A 6,073-nucleotide genomic window follows, 5' to 3' on the forward strand; every position below is an offset into this window, starting at 1 on the left:
TGGCTGATGTGGACTTAGTGAAACTACAATAATAAAGTACAGCTCTAAGGGGTTGCAAGAGATTTTTTTGGGGTCGCTTCGTCACGATCTGCATGTAGGTCTGCAGTATACACTTCTGACACATGAGAGAACTGCTGAGTCAGTGAATCCTATCTGCCTGCCCAGAACAAGTGTTCCTGCAGCTAAAGTTGAGAAAAACTTGCTTGGTTGTCCAAAAAGAAGGATGATAATTCAGCAAAGGTCACTACACTTCAGGACACTTCTGGATACCTTTTTATTGCAGGTTCAATTACTGTTTTTCATTGCTTCAAACTTGAGTAATACTAATTGTTTAGAACAACATGATCACTCAGTCAACAATAAAATATCCTCATTAATGTTCAGTAATGCTCAAATCCACCTTTATTTTGTAATTTACGAATGATGTCTATTGACTTGGGTTGCAAAGGTTTGTGACTTTTAAAATATGGGTCCCCAGAAAAAAAAAAAGAAAAACACTGATATAGATGAATGACAAACACAATACTTCCTACTAAATACTTCATATTACCACTGCGTTCTGATCAAACTGGTTAATCTGAAAACTACAGAAGATATGAGTCTTCAAGTTTTTTTTCTTTGTGCTATTTTTGATAAGAACTGTTGAAAGCCTATATTCAAATATTAAGTTTAATTTACTTATATATATATATATATATATATATATATATATATATATATATATATATATATATATATATATATATATATATATATATATATATATATTTACCTTTTAGTTAGTAATTTAATAGCTGTGTAATCTCCAGGTTTAGCTTCAGGAGTTGGTGTGTTTCCTGACTCTGTGAATGCAGCTGTTGGAGGCACAGTCATGTTCTCCACATCACTGGCTCCAACACAAACTCCATTTATATCAACAGGATGGTTGTTTTGGTGCTAAAAATATTATCACTTCAAGTTCTGCTGGTGACTTCACTGCTCCCGAGTATGAAACCAGGATCAGAATCACTGTGTTCATCTCTACTGGATCTGTGGATCTCAGGAACGTGGCTCTTAGTGACACTGGAGAGTACAGATATATGGTCAGTGAAACACCAACAAATATAAAACATTAGTGGTAATAAATAAATGTGTCTTAGTGCATATGTTTGTGCTTGAAACAGGTGGAGGTGCATTGATAAAGCTTTTTCAGTTACTTGTTCCTGTTTTGCTGGAATAAATTGCATCTTTTTGTGTTAAATTAATTGGAAACATTCACAAAATTAATATTTAAAAGTCACTGTGTGAGTGAGGATCTTTGTGAGTAAGTCAACATTCAAGTACACATTGAAAGAAGCTATAAAACATTCAAAATCTTACTTCATCAAATCACAGAAAACATACTTCAGTTCTAGTTTAATTTTAAACTAATGATATTTTGATTTTGTTTTGTTTTTCTTCCACAGAGAGAATGACAAATATTTCTGTTCTGTCATTCTCCAATGAGCCATTCGAGGGCTCCTCAGTGAACTTAACCTGTGATGCTTCTGGTTCCATCTTCACCAGGTCAATAAATTGAAAGGAGCTAAATCCTTCTGAAAACATTGTATTTTATGACCAAAAATGAGTCTTGTCCTTTAAAGTCCTGAACAGAAAAGACAGTGGAAGATACATCTGTGAAATCAGCAACCCCATCAGCCCTGAGACAGCGGTTTATGCTCTGGTGTATTCTGTAAGTGTAGACAAGCTGCTTTAGGTTAACTTATTAACGTTAAACATAACACTTTGAAGAAATAATGCAAACATTATTTTTCAGATGGAACAGAAAATGTTCAAATCTCAGGTTCAAAAGAGATTCAAGTGAAGAAAACAACCTGCTTGGGTGACCAACTGCTAACTACACCTGGATAAAGAATGGGACTGTTCTCACTCACTCATCTGAATATACTGAATCTATGGTTGAATCTTCAGACAGTGGAGAGTACATCTGTCGAGCTTCAAATGAAATCACAAAGAAAACATCTGAGGCATCACATACAGTGCTTGTAACTGGTAAAAACAAGTAGATGTTGATCTTGCTATCTACAGATTCTTTAAACTATATGAACACAAATCACCAGAATCTGTGGCATTCCTGTTTGGCAGCTCACATGGCTGAGCTGGTCAGGATAAATCAACCTTCACTAGTCAGCATCTACACAATCTGCAGTAACACAGAGAGGCCACTACATGGTGCTGTGCTCTCTGCTAAAGTCACTACAGTCACTACAAGCAGTAACGGTTAACTGTATCTTATTTTATTTGATTTTGTAAGTCTCTCTAGAGGGTCTCTCAGCTGGAGCCATCGCTGGTACAACTGTTGCATTATTAGTGGTTGTTGCTATAGCAAATCTTTGTGTCTTATTTGTAATGTAGACCTACTATATATTGACAATGTGGTGTTTTGGTTTTTTTTGTTTTGTTTTTTTTTCAGGAAAAGGTAGAGAGTTAAGCAACAACAGTAAATATTATTGTAGTTTATCAAACATTCTCAAAAACATTATTTATTGTAAGTATTATTCCACCTCCACCTACAGGTCAGAAGGAGCAGCATGTCTACACGAATACTTCAAATACACACAACTAAGAAAGTGTCTGAAAATGACCTAAACTTGTAACTTTTATTTTATGTTTAAATTAATCTACATAACATAAATTATCTGGCTATGTTGTGCGAAGACTCCTGTATTTAACTTTAACTTATGAATGTATGTACATACTGTAAAATACAACGTCTCTGCAGTTGGATGAAATCTGTGCAATGCTGTGTTGTTATAATGATGTTTGTGACATTGTTTAGCACTGATCCTTCTTTGTCACTTTCACTTTCAGTCCATTAACAGTGAATATTTACAATTTCATAAAAATAAATAAATAAAATACTGATTACACATGACACACTCAGTGAAGCTACATTAATTAAGTACAGCTCTAAGAGAACAAAGAGCCAAAGGTTGATATGGAATCTACTAAAGTATAATAATTAACTAAAGTATATTATACAGATGAATGACAAACAATATGATACATCTTGCTAAATACTTCACATTACCACTGTGTGCTGGTGAAACTACAGAAGATATGAGTCTCCAAGTTTTTATTCTTTGTGCTATTTTTGGTAAGTTGAAAAACTATATTCAAATATTAACTTTAACTGAATCATACATTTTACATTTTCAGTCAATTATTTAGTAGCTGTGTGTAATCTTCAGGTTTAGCTTCAGGAGCTTTTAGTGCTTAATTCAATAACTTTGTGATGTTTTCAGCTGTTTTTTTGTTTTGTTTTGTTTTGTTTTATGTGCTACAGATACAAGGAAGAAACCCAGGTTATCAAAGCATTCTGTAGTATTACCTTCAGTAAACATCTCATTTCTGCTAACTCCTGCACTGAACACTCTTAATCACAACAGTAGCTCAGCCAGAACATGTCCCCCCAAAGCCAGAAGTGGTTTTGACTAGACTGGTGTTAAGCCAAATGTTTTGTCTGGCTACAATAATAAAAGTTTGTCTAGATGCCTGTGCAACTTTTGAGCTGTGGCATCAGTGAAAAACAAACTCTTATATCGATCAGAGAACACTGTCTAAAGATATCAGGATATGCTTAAACTGAACTCAGAGCAAAAGTTTGTTAGATAAGGACAATGACCGTAACTGTTGTAAAATCGAGCATTTTTCTTCCTGTTCAGGAGTACTTTCACTTTAGTTCTAGCCTTGCTGGCACCTAACGCATTAGAAAACCAACAGTCATGATGTATTTGATATATCTGATTGTCATTGGAGTGTCTTTTGAAGGTAAGAGCACGAAATCTGCAGGTAGTCTCCTCTAAATTGTAATGAATAGCATCAAGTTGACTATTTTAACATTATATACTAAAGTAAAGTTAGGATTGTGCTCCGTTGTTCTCCAGGTTTATGCTCAGGAGCTGGTGTATTACCACAAGGTCCTATAGATGCAGCTGTGGGAGATGCTGTGATGTTCACCACGTCTCTTTATCCAACACTAACACCATTTACATCAGTAAAATGGATGTTTGGCACTAAAGCTATCACCTCCTCTAATGTTACTAACATTACTGCTCCAGAGTATGAAGGCAGGATCACTCTGTTCATCTCTACTGGGTCTCTGGAGCTCAGGAGCGTGACTCTAAATGACACTGGAGTGTATAATGTTACCATAACACAAGCAGACGGTGCTATAAAGAATGGACTCATCGAATTAAACGTATGGGGTAAGTGGAACAAATCACAGTAACGACTCTCTAATCTAATAACCTAATAGTGCATTGTATATATGATCATTTTAGCTATAGATATTATTGATTATAAAAGTTTGTAATAATGAATTGCTCACTGGTGATGTAGTGGTTTAAGGTGTTACTACAACACTGCCGTTGTGGGTTCACCTCCCAGCCTTGAGATTTGCCGCATGTCTCCACCCACTCTTTCCCCATTTCACCCTACAGCGGTCCTGTTCTGTCATTTAGTTTAGTTTAGGCCTTATTAGAAGGGACAATGTACAGAGAGAGACATTAAGCTCATACAAAATCATAAAAAAATATGTTTTGCACCAGATTATATAAGAGTACAGGTCATAAAATCTAAGAAAGTATCTTCGGGCGACAGTGACTCAGTGTTAAGAGCTCAGTGGTGCGTTCGTGAGTGAATGGTGGTGGTCGATGGCGCTGATGGCACAGTTTGGCAGCCTCGCTTCTGTCAGTCGGACCCAGGGCAGCTGTGGCCGCAATAGTAGCGTCCCACCACCAAGTGTGGAGTGAATGAATAAAGACTACAGTGTAGGGCTTTACGAGGCTCTGTCATGCCTATAAAGCAGAGAACAAGTGTAAGGCATTATTATTATTATTATCTCATGTTGAATCATAAGAGCTGATATATGATTTCAAATATCTTTTCTCCCACAGAGCGTATATCTGATGTTCTGGTCACATCGACTGCACAAGTGCCGGTAGAGGATATTTCACTAAACTTGACCTGCTACGCCTCTGGCTCCATCGTCACCAGAGAGTGGATGAAGAATGGTCTACCACTAAATACCTCAACAAATATATATTTCTCGAGTGATAAACAACTCTTGTATTTCAGAGTTTTGAACAGAACAGACAGCGGGCGATATACATGTAAAATCAACAACCCCGTCAGCAGTCAGGAAGCAACTTACTTCATGGTTGTGATCTGTATGTATCTGTTAGTTTACATTAGATACTTCTGTTCTGGCTTTTGCATTTCTTGTTTATTTGTTCCAGATGGACCAGAAAATGTTCAAATCTCAGGTCCAAACAAGGTTCAAGTAGAAACAACCCTCAAGTTGAGCTGCTTGGCAGAATCTTTACCTGCAGCCAGCTACATCTGGATTAAGAATGGGACAACTGTAGCTAGTTCATTTGAATACATAAATCACATGACCGAGCTCTCAGACAGTGGAGAGTACGTCTGTCAAGCCACTAATGACATCACAATGGCAACGTCTGAAGCAACACATACAGTGCTTGTATCAGGTAAATGTATACACTTGGCTGGTACCTTTAAATTATAAATTACATTCAATAATATGTTAAAGATGATATTTTCCCCACCCAGTAAAATGTACAAAATGTGCCCATATGTGCATTTTTTAATCAGATCTTTTTTTTTTTTTTCACTTTCTATATTTGCTACAAGTATTTTTGATAAAGATAATTAAGTTCCAATTAAAAAAGCAAAGTTTAATGTTTCCATTTCTTCATTAAAGGACCTAAGACCGTTCTCTCGGCTGGAGCCATTGCTGGAATAACTATAGCATGTGTAGCAGTTTCTGTGGGAGCTGTGGTCGCGGCGATCTTTATTTATAAAAATCAGTAAGTCATGAACAAATGAATTTAAATTTTTAAGGAAAAATTACTGACACTATTGCATTTCCTTTTTAGCACCGGTAGGCAAAAGAAACGTGGTAAGTATTAATAATTCAGAGTTAGAAAGAAGAGCAGTCGTTTACAGTGCTATAATTTTCCACTGTTGCACAGGTTCAGTAGAGAGACAAACACAACCAAACTCTTCAAGA

Source organism: Boleophthalmus pectinirostris, unplaced genomic scaffold (assembly GCF_026225935.1).
Source record: "Boleophthalmus pectinirostris isolate CB_2022bp ecotype Guang Dong unplaced genomic scaffold, ASM2622593v1 HiC_scaffold_6, whole genome shotgun sequence".
NCBI classification, from domain to species: Eukaryota; Metazoa; Chordata; class Actinopteri; order Gobiiformes; family Gobiidae; genus Boleophthalmus; species Boleophthalmus pectinirostris.